The sequence below is a fragment of the Nyctereutes procyonoides genome, unplaced genomic scaffold (assembly GCF_905146905.1).
Source record: "Nyctereutes procyonoides isolate TBG_1078 unplaced genomic scaffold, NYPRO_anot_genome, whole genome shotgun sequence".
NCBI classification, from domain to species: domain Eukaryota; kingdom Metazoa; phylum Chordata; class Mammalia; order Carnivora; family Canidae; genus Nyctereutes; species Nyctereutes procyonoides.
Window position 1 is genome coordinate 25,498,302 of NW_026575139.1, and position 9,598 is coordinate 25,507,899.

Below are 9,598 nucleotides of genomic sequence, written 5' to 3' on the forward strand. Positions count from 1 at the left end.
CTAGAGAAATGGCTGATTCTAGGGCTAGGGCAGGATAGGTACCAAATGACCCTACATCATCTTTTTTTGCTAGATATCAAGGAAGTGTTGAAAAAATGGTGAAGCATGTCATAGAGATGCAGAAACCAGCTTGAAGGGGATCCTACTGGCCAAATCTGGGACAACTGGAGCACCAAAATAATTAAGCACATTAATGATTTATGAACACTGTAGAAATAGAAATTTGTGAAGCTGTAACAATGGTAACAAAGAGAGAATGGTGGGTTCTTACAGCAGAATGCTGAGGACCAACTAATAAATGTAAAGGAGAATACTAGAGTTGGAAAATTATCATTTTATAGCCTTCACAGTAAAGATTGGATCAGACAAGAATTATTAATGGATGGTAAATCTAGGAGGACTAAGATTCTGCACTCAATCCAATGGTGGTTGGGTACTTCCCACACACCACCAAGCAATCTTCCAACACCAGCTGGTTGTCCTACAGTTCAACTCCATTTTGATGCTATCTATCTGGAGATAGCATCAGATCCACAGGTTAAGGGCTCAATCCTACAAGACTGCCCCCCCCTCCCCGCCATGCACGCGTGTACATACACACACACACACTTCAGATACCGATTGAAAGTCCAAGTAGTTACCTGTGCTTCTAACCAAATGTCTATAGATTGGAGGTTCTAATACCCCCCTCTTTGGGTTCAATTAACTTCCTAGACTGGCTCACAGAACTCAGAGAGATACTTTACTTACGAGATTACCAGTTTATTATAAAATGATATAACCCATGGGGCACCCGCCTGGCTCAGCCAGTGGAGCATGCAACTCTTAATCTCAGGGTCATGAGTTTAAGCCCCATACTGTGTGTGGAACCTACTGAAAATAAAATAAAAACTAATAAAATAAAATGATATAACTCAGGAACAGTCAGATTAAAAAGGCATATAGGGCAAAGTATGGGAAAAGGATGTGGAGTGTCCATGCCCTCTCCAAGTTCCACACTCTCCCTGTATCTCCACATCTTTATCAACCCAGAAGCTTTCCAAACCCCCATCCTTTTCAGGATCAATGGAGGCTTCATTACAAAAGCACTATTGAGGACACCTGGGTGGCTCGGCCATTTGGTGCCTGCCTTTAGCCCAGGGTGTGATGTGATGCTGGAGACCCAAGATCAAGTTCTGCATCGGGCTCCCTGCATGGAGCCTTCTTCTCTCTCTGCCTGTGTCTCTGCCTCTCTCTCTCTGTATCTATCTCTCATGAATAAATAAATAAAATCTTTTTTTTAAAAAAAAAGTCATGATTGATTAAATCATTGGCCATTGCTGATTGAACTCAATCTCCAGCCACTCCCCCTCTCTTGATGTGTTGGGTGGAGGGAGGACTGAACAGTTCCAACCCTCTAATCACTTAATTGGTTGCCCTGGCAACCAGCCCCCATCTTTAGGTTACCTATGGGCTTTCTAAAAGTTACCTCATTTTTTAAAGTTTATTTATTTTTAGTTATTTCTACATCCAACGTGGTACTCAAAGTCACCACCCTGAGATCAAGAGTTTTAAGCACCACTGACTTAGCCAGCCAAGCGCCCCTAGTAGTTACTTCACTAACATGACAGGTGACGCTTAGATCGTTCTTAGCACTTGGAAAGTTCCAAGGGTTTTAGGAACTCTGTGCCAGAAATGGAAGACCAAATATATATTTCTTATTGTAAATCACAATATAACAGGGACACTGTGTTGAGGAACAAGATATTTGCGTGATCATAAAGTAGAAAAGTCAAAAAATAACTAAGCAGGTAATCAAAATTCACATCACTAGTGAAGGACAGATGTATATTGAATGGCTCTAGATATGCTAAAGTATACTATAGTATATTTCAAACTATGCTACAAATTACTGTATTAGATATAGAGTATATGTATTAGATATTGACATGAGTCTGGGTTTGTTTTTTTTTTTTTTAAGTAATCACTATGCCCAACATGGGGCCAGAACCCGCAACCCCAAGATCAAGAGCTGCATGTCTCACCAACTGAGCCAGCCAGGCTGCCCTAAATCATCTTTTTTTTTAAAGATTTTATTTATTTATTCATGAGAGACACACAGAGAGAGAGAGGCAGAGACACAGGCAGAGGGAGAAGCAAGCTCCATGCAGGGAGCCTGATGCGGGACTCGGTCCCGGGATCGGGATCACACCCTTAGCCAAAGGCAGATAGACACTCAACCACTGAGCCACCCAGGCGTCCCCTAAATCATCTTTAAAAGATGATTTCTATTGATCTTTCAGTTCATTCCTACCACCTCAACTCTGCTGTTGAGCCCTCTAGTGATTTTTCAGTTATTGTTCTCTTGAGTTTCAGAATTTCCATTTGGTTTTATTCAAAAAATTTTTGGGACACCTAGGTGGCTCAGCAGTTGAGCGTCTGCCTTTGGCTCAGGGCGTGATCCCAGTTAGGGATCAAGTCCTACATAAAGCTTCCTGTGAGGAGCCTGCTTCTCCCTCTGCCTATGTTCCTGCCTCTCTCTGTGTCTCTCATGAATAAATAAATAAAATCTTAAAAAAAAGAAAACAAACAAAAAATTTTAAATACCAGACATATTTTTTTTAAAGATTTATTTATTTATTTATGATAGACAGAGAGGCAGAGACACAGGAGGAGGGAGAAGCAGGCTCCATGCCGGGAACCTGACGTGGGACTGGATCCGGGACTCCAAGGATCATGCCCTGGGCCAAAGGCAGGTGCTAAACCGCTGAGCCACCCAGGGATCCCCCAGACATATTGTTTTGAGAAGGACATGAGAGTTCCATTTCAAAGAAAAAGATCAAGTTGGCTTTTGGAGCATATACGCATCTAAATAGAACTGAGATTTATATTCCACTCGATGTCTTATCTGAGGAGACTGGAGACTTTACTTTTCTGTGGTTGATTTTCAAAAACTATTTTTCTTAACTCTTTTTAGAAAAACACTAAGCCTTCACACAACAAAGCTTTATGTTGGAGGACAAGTAGAGCCGTCCTTCTAGTATCAGGAAAAATTATGAAAGAGTTTGATCTGGGTGAAAAAAATTAGTAGGTGCCCAGTCTAGCAAATTGTCTTCACCTTTCATTATCTTTGAGCTATTATACAACTCTTAGTTGCAAAAAAACCTGATAGCAGTGCAGATGATTCTTGCCCATAAAAATGCAAATGCAAAGTGTTCCTAGAGTACAACAGATCTCTCTCCCCTTCACTCAAGAAACCAGTATTGTGTCTATCAAGCACATTAATTTCAGCATTGCTGATTGTCTACATATGTGTCTGCTCTTTGGATTATCTTTTGAATCAGTTGTAATATCTCACTGGTCCCCTCATTAATTAATGTGTTAAATAAAATCTTAGACATCTGTTAATTTTATATTTGTATGAGTCATGATTTGATGTTTTAAAAATAATTATCCTTTAACGGGAGGGTAGAGGGATCTTGTCACCTAATTTCTGCCAAACCACAGCTATTGCACAATACCCAAGGCAGCTCCTTCCCAGCTGGAGATGCTGGTCCTTTGGGTTATTATTGAGTCCTATTATTTTTCTTTTGGTCCCTTCTTTTTTCTCCTCCATGTTAGGGACTTAAAAAAAAATCTGTTGGGGCGCCTGGGGGGCACAGTCTGTTAAGCGTTGGACTTGGTTTGGGCTCAGATCATGATCTACTGGTCCTATGGGAGCAAGCCCCAGATCGGTCTCTGCGCTCAGCGTAGAGTCTGCTTGGGATTCTCTCTCCTTCTCCCTCTGCCCCTCCCACTCATGCTCCCTCTCTCTTGCTAAGATAAATAAATCTTAAAGAAAAAAAATTTTAGATCTATTTTTAAACCATGATTCCTTGCTCCCTTGGCAACTGGAAATAAATTTCCTTTACTAAGCTGCTAATATATAAGGTTTTCTCTGTGATTAAGACCATATTTGTAACTACCAAATGATATAAAAAATTGCAATAGATAGCAGGTTTAAATCAGACTCGTTTCCCAGCTTCCTTTTCACCCACCTCCCTCCTCCCAAACTTCACATTTGCCTTTAATATTGTAGGCAAATCTTTTTTTTTTTAGTTTTTATTTATTTATGATAGTCACACAGAGAGAGAGAGAGAGAGGCAGAGACACAGGCAGAGGGAGAAGCAGGGTCCATGCACCGGGAGCCCGACGTGGGATTCGATCCGGGGTCTCCAGAATCATGCCCTGGGCCAAAGGCAGGCGCCAAACAGGGATCCCGCCTTTAATATTGTAAACACACTCTTTATATTTGTTAAACTAATTAACAAGGAAATAGAAGCCTACTGTGTGCTTAACACTTCATAGGTGCTAATGGCATATCATATGCAAGTTCAAGTCCCTGACCCACGGAAATTTACAATCCAGTTGGGAAGACAGGGAAGTAATGGTATATGCAGTATGTGATTGAGTACCAGATGGAGTGAAATTGGCAGTAAATGCTTCATTCTTTCATCCATTGAGTAAATAATTATTTCTTACCCATTACATGCAGGTGCTGTGGTATGCAATGGTGAAAAAGACTGGCACAGACCCTTCCTTCACCAAGCCTCATCTAGAGGGGACTAGGACAAGAAATTGGGCAGTTCCAATACAGCATTGCCAGGGCTACAATGGAGAAATGCAGGATGTTGTGCAGCACACAGAAGAAAAATTAATCCCTTACTTGAGGGATCTGGAAAGCTCTCTAAACTGAAATTGGAAAGATCTTAAGCCAAATTAGGCCACAAGGGTATGGGGAGCAGAAAGGGTGTAGGTGGGAATCAAATCCAAACTGTGGGAATACTACATACTAAAATGTGGAGGTAAGGGGGTGCCTGGGTGGCTCAGCCTGTTAAATATCTTCCTTCGGGTTGGGTCATGATTCCAGGGTCCTGGGATCCCTGCTTGTGCTCATGTGCACAAGGGCACACGCTCACGGGCTCTCTCTCTCTCTCTCTCTCTCTCTCTTTCTGCCAAATAAACAAATAAAATCTTTTTTTTAAATGTGGAGGTAAGAGATAACAAAGCATTTTCAGAGAACTTAAAGAAGTTTAGTATGACTAACACAATGAGTTTGAGGCGAGAGCATGGAAAGGAATGAGGTAGAAGTGGAAAGGGAACATCAGATTACATGGAGGCTTGTGAGTTTTGTTAAGGAATTTCTATTTTATACTAAGAACAATGGAGGAACTATTACAAATTTGTTGTTTTGCTCTAAAGATTTGGACCTGATTGTATTTCCATTTTAAAGGGGCCAGCCCAGGCTGGAATTAGGAGAATGGATTTTAAATGGGAGTGGGAGGTAGAGGCACTGGACTGGAGGCAGGAGTCTAAGCAGAAGATAATGGTGACCTAAATAAAGGTAATGGTTCTGGAAATGAGAGACTATGGGACTTTTAGGAGTTAGAATCAACAGGACTTGATAGAAGATTGAAATGGAGATAGCCAACATGTAGAGATATACAGGTCTACCTGGAGTTTAAGACAGACAACTGAACTAGAGGAGTAGACAGTCAGGATTCCTAGGACAAGATAAGATTGCTCAGAAGGAGTAATAGCAATATAGGGAGAAAGCCTACTTATAGGCCCTGAAGAGGACTGCAAGAGTCTGCAAAGAAGCAGAGAGGTGAAATGAAAAGCAAGATAACAAAATGCCACCAAGGTCATGAGAAGAGAGAGTTTCAAAAGCAAAGACAAAATCAGCAGTGTCCAAGCCTGCAGAAAAGCCAAGTACATGAAAACCAAGCTGTGACTTTCAGATCTGAAGGGTAGCAGAATATGTCACCCCCAAATATGACTGTAGGAGTTCAAGACATGCCACTGCAAAATATGCTCCTTTGGTTTGTGGGTTATTCTGAACTGTAGGCACTTGAAAAACAGCAAATGCAGAGAGGGACCTTCTCTGAACTCCCCCATAGGCCTAAAAACAGATCTTCTAAAAGGAACTCACTTGTCATAGATGACCTACCCTGGAGTTTCAACAACCAGGGAAGATGGACATTTATCACAGGAGAGGAGACTAGAAGTCAATACTACACCTGGAGAAACTTTGTCACAAACTCTCATACCTCCCATCTGTTTGTCTAAGGACCCATTCATCTTCCCTAGAGACCCACAGCCCTCCTCTCCCTTCCCTATTAAGACATATATAGGGATCCCTGGGTGGCGCAGCGGTTTGGCGCCTGCCTTTGGCCCAGGGCGCGATCCTGGAGACCCTGGATCGAATCCCACGTCGGGCTCCCAGTGCATGGAGCCTGCTTCTCCCTCTGCCTATGTCTCTGCCTCTCTCTCTCTGTGTGTGTGTGACTATCATAAAATAAAAAAAAATTAAAAAAAAAATTTAAAAAAAAGACATATATAATCCTAAATTCTAAGCCATCTTGGAGAGTTACTCATTTTTCCTGGGTATCTCCTGTGTGTACATGAAGTATACACGATAATATACTTCTGTTTGTTTTTCTCTTGTTAATCTTTTTATAGGCCTCTCAGCTGAGAGCCAGAAGAGTAAAGGGAAAATTAATGCTCCTCCCTTATAGATCATTTAGCCACAGGGACCTCACTAGTGATCTTGGTGAGAGTATTTCAGTGGCTTGGTGAATGGTGATTGCAGTAATGGAGCAAACTGATGATACTATTTTTTACATTTGTTTTGTAATTACCAGAAAAATGTATTTGTGACCTCTCTATCCCATATAGGCATATTGTTGCCCCATTTAACAATTATTTATATGTCTTTCTTACTACTAGACTATAAGAAGCTTCTCAAACCTAGGAATTGTATCGTATTCAGATTGAGAATCCCAGGGGCTAGCTAGAACAGTCTTTGACATATATAAAGGGTGCAATTTATATTTATGATTGAGTAAAAGATCTAAAGTCTGTCTCCCAAATTCAGGTTGTCTTCAGTCTCTCAGTCAAACCTCCAAGCTCTGTGGTCAGAATCTAAAGCTTTTCGAGGACAGGCAATGAAACCAGGGATCCAGTAACCGCATCCTCCCTGCAAATTCTCATTCACCCCTGGGCCAGTTACAGAGCCTCTCGTCTTAATTTTCTCATCAACGAAGTGGCCACCTTTATATTTAATACCAGAGGCATTGAGAACTTTAATTAACATTTAGGAAAGAATTTGTAATCCTTATTACATGAGACCCATCTAGTTGAAAACCCATACCATTATCATGGCCCATTTCATTTTATCTGGATTTTTTTTTAACTGGATTGGTTTTACATTTCAACATGAATTAGTATGCAGTGCTACTGTTAAATTGAGTGTTGAATTTCACTCCCCAGAGAGTTTTCTCCTTCAGTAATGGAAAAATGAAGCATACATTATTGCAGTAATGACACCCTCACTGTGATCTTGTCATTTTCACAAGAATCTGAAAACAGGAGTTCAGCTGAATTATTGCTTAGAGGAGAGACCTTCAGAGAAAAGGCATATGCTCTATGAACAACCTTAACTGCTGTAGCTTGCATATTCTTTTTCCCTTCTCTATTTCCAGATTCAATTGTGAAAAGCCTGGAGAAGATGAGGCCCAGAGTCAGAGAGCCTCAAACACTTCTTTTCTTTTTTTCTTTTTAAATTTATTTTTGTTTATTTATTTTTTATTTATTCATGAGAGACACACAGAGAGAGGCAGAGACATAGGCAGAGGGAGAAACAGGCTCCCTGCTGGGAGCCTGATTTGAGACTCAATCCCAGGAGCCCAGGATCATGCCCTGAGCCAAAGGCAGACACTCAACCACTGAGCCATCCAGGTGCCCCAATTTTTTTTTTTTTTTACTTTTTAAAAAAAGATTTTATTTCTTTATTTGACAGAGAGAGATAAAGATGTGCTCTTTATTCCAAAATATTCCAAAAGTAGGCAGAATGGCAGGCAGGGGAGAGAGAGAAGCAGGCTCTCTGCTAAGCAAGAAGCTCCATGTGGGGCTGGATCCCAGGACCCTGGGATTATGACCTGAGCTGAAGGCAGATGTTTAACCAACTGAGCAACCCAGGCATCCCTCAAATACTTCTTTTAAATACCTCTCATTTCTCCCCCACCTGCTCCACAAATCCTATGAGGCTCTTCTTAGGGAACTTCTACTCCAGAAAAGAATTCCTAATACCTGGCCCTGGCTATTCCTTCTAGCTCATTGGCTACTGAAGAAATACCTGGTAAAGGCTTTTCCTGTTAACAGCTGCTAGTCCACACATCAGCACACATTCTCTGCAGCACCAGGACCAGACACAATGATGCTGCCATGAACACCCTGCCTTGGTGTTTCTCATGGCAAGAGATGGTTTTGTAAAAGATGTAGAGATTATACAGAAGTAAATATAGTTGAAGATTGTATTCAAGTTATCACATAGCGTCTTTCTCTTTAGCAAACTGCTCATAATTATTCACAAAGGAAAAGCAACTGAAACCAGGAGATGCTCACTAGTGCCCATGTGGGCAGCACATGTATCACACGGGCAGCAAACTCAAGTTTTTCATGAGTTATCAATTTACAACTACAGCTGTCCCCCATTTTTCCTGATATCACTAATAAACCTACCTTCTGTGGTTGATTTCAGTATTTCATCAGCCTGAGCATCATATCAGTAAGCCAGCACTTCAAGATTATCTTCTGACAGCACAATGCCAGTGACCAGATATGCTGGGGTGCATGTGGGGTGGAGGACATACCTAGGGAAGGGCAGGGGGAAGGAGTATGTATAATAAAATCAGGAGTGAAAATAACATGAAAGGAGTGTCAAGTGCAATGAGTCTAAAACACAATGTGCAATCAGATCCTTGGCAACAGGATGAAATTACTCTCAGGGAGAACATTCAATTAAGCCACTATTTTCAGACTCCAGTTGGAAAAGGATTGCCAAACAGCAGAGTAGTGAACATCATCCTGAGAAACAGCTAGATGACAGATACGTAGTAAAAGTAGATAGATGAACATGTAAATAAAGGTGTAAGCGTTTTTGTCTGTTGGAGCTATAGTATTCTGAGTAAGTTATTAAGAATTTTATATTTTAGGAGTGCCTGGCTGGTTTAATGGGAAGAGTGCACAACTCTTGATCTCAGGTCCTGAGAGATTGCATAAATACATACATACATACATACATACATACCATTTTAAGGCTCACCTCGAAGAAACTAAGTATCTCTTTAAGGGTCAGTAGGTGAGCTTTGTGCAGTGGCAGTATCGTAGCCAATGAGATTTATCCAAGGTGCAATTATTGCTAATTGAAAAGGGTCAATAGGTGATGTAGCCATACCATATTGCTCTCTAGGCTCTGTGGTGGATGCAATGCTATAGTTGCGATATTTCTGAGACACCCATGTATACAGTCTCCACATATCACATGTGTATGAAATACAATGCATTACCTCTTACTGTAAACAGCATAATATCCAGCTCATTGCATGTGGACATCATTGGAACGCCTGAAAGCTTGCTGTTTTTTTTCCTGAAGGGTTCCCTGTGCTGAGTTTAATTCTTCACCTCTAGGCAAGGTCTGCCTAGACTGGTCTTGAATTGCTGCTTTGGTGGTTCCCAGGGGTTGGCCTGTGTGGGTTAGGTATCCACTGAAATGAAATCCACTGAGATGGGTTTTTCC

General features: G+C 41.2%; 1 pseudogene; it reads left to right on the top strand.

Moving 5' to 3' along the window:
* Positions 1 to 9,163: 9,163 nt before the first annotated feature.
* LOC129496510 (U4 spliceosomal RNA) lies at positions 9,164 to 9,232 on the top strand (annotated as a pseudogene).
* The last annotated feature ends 366 nt before the right edge of the window (positions 9,233 to 9,598 follow it).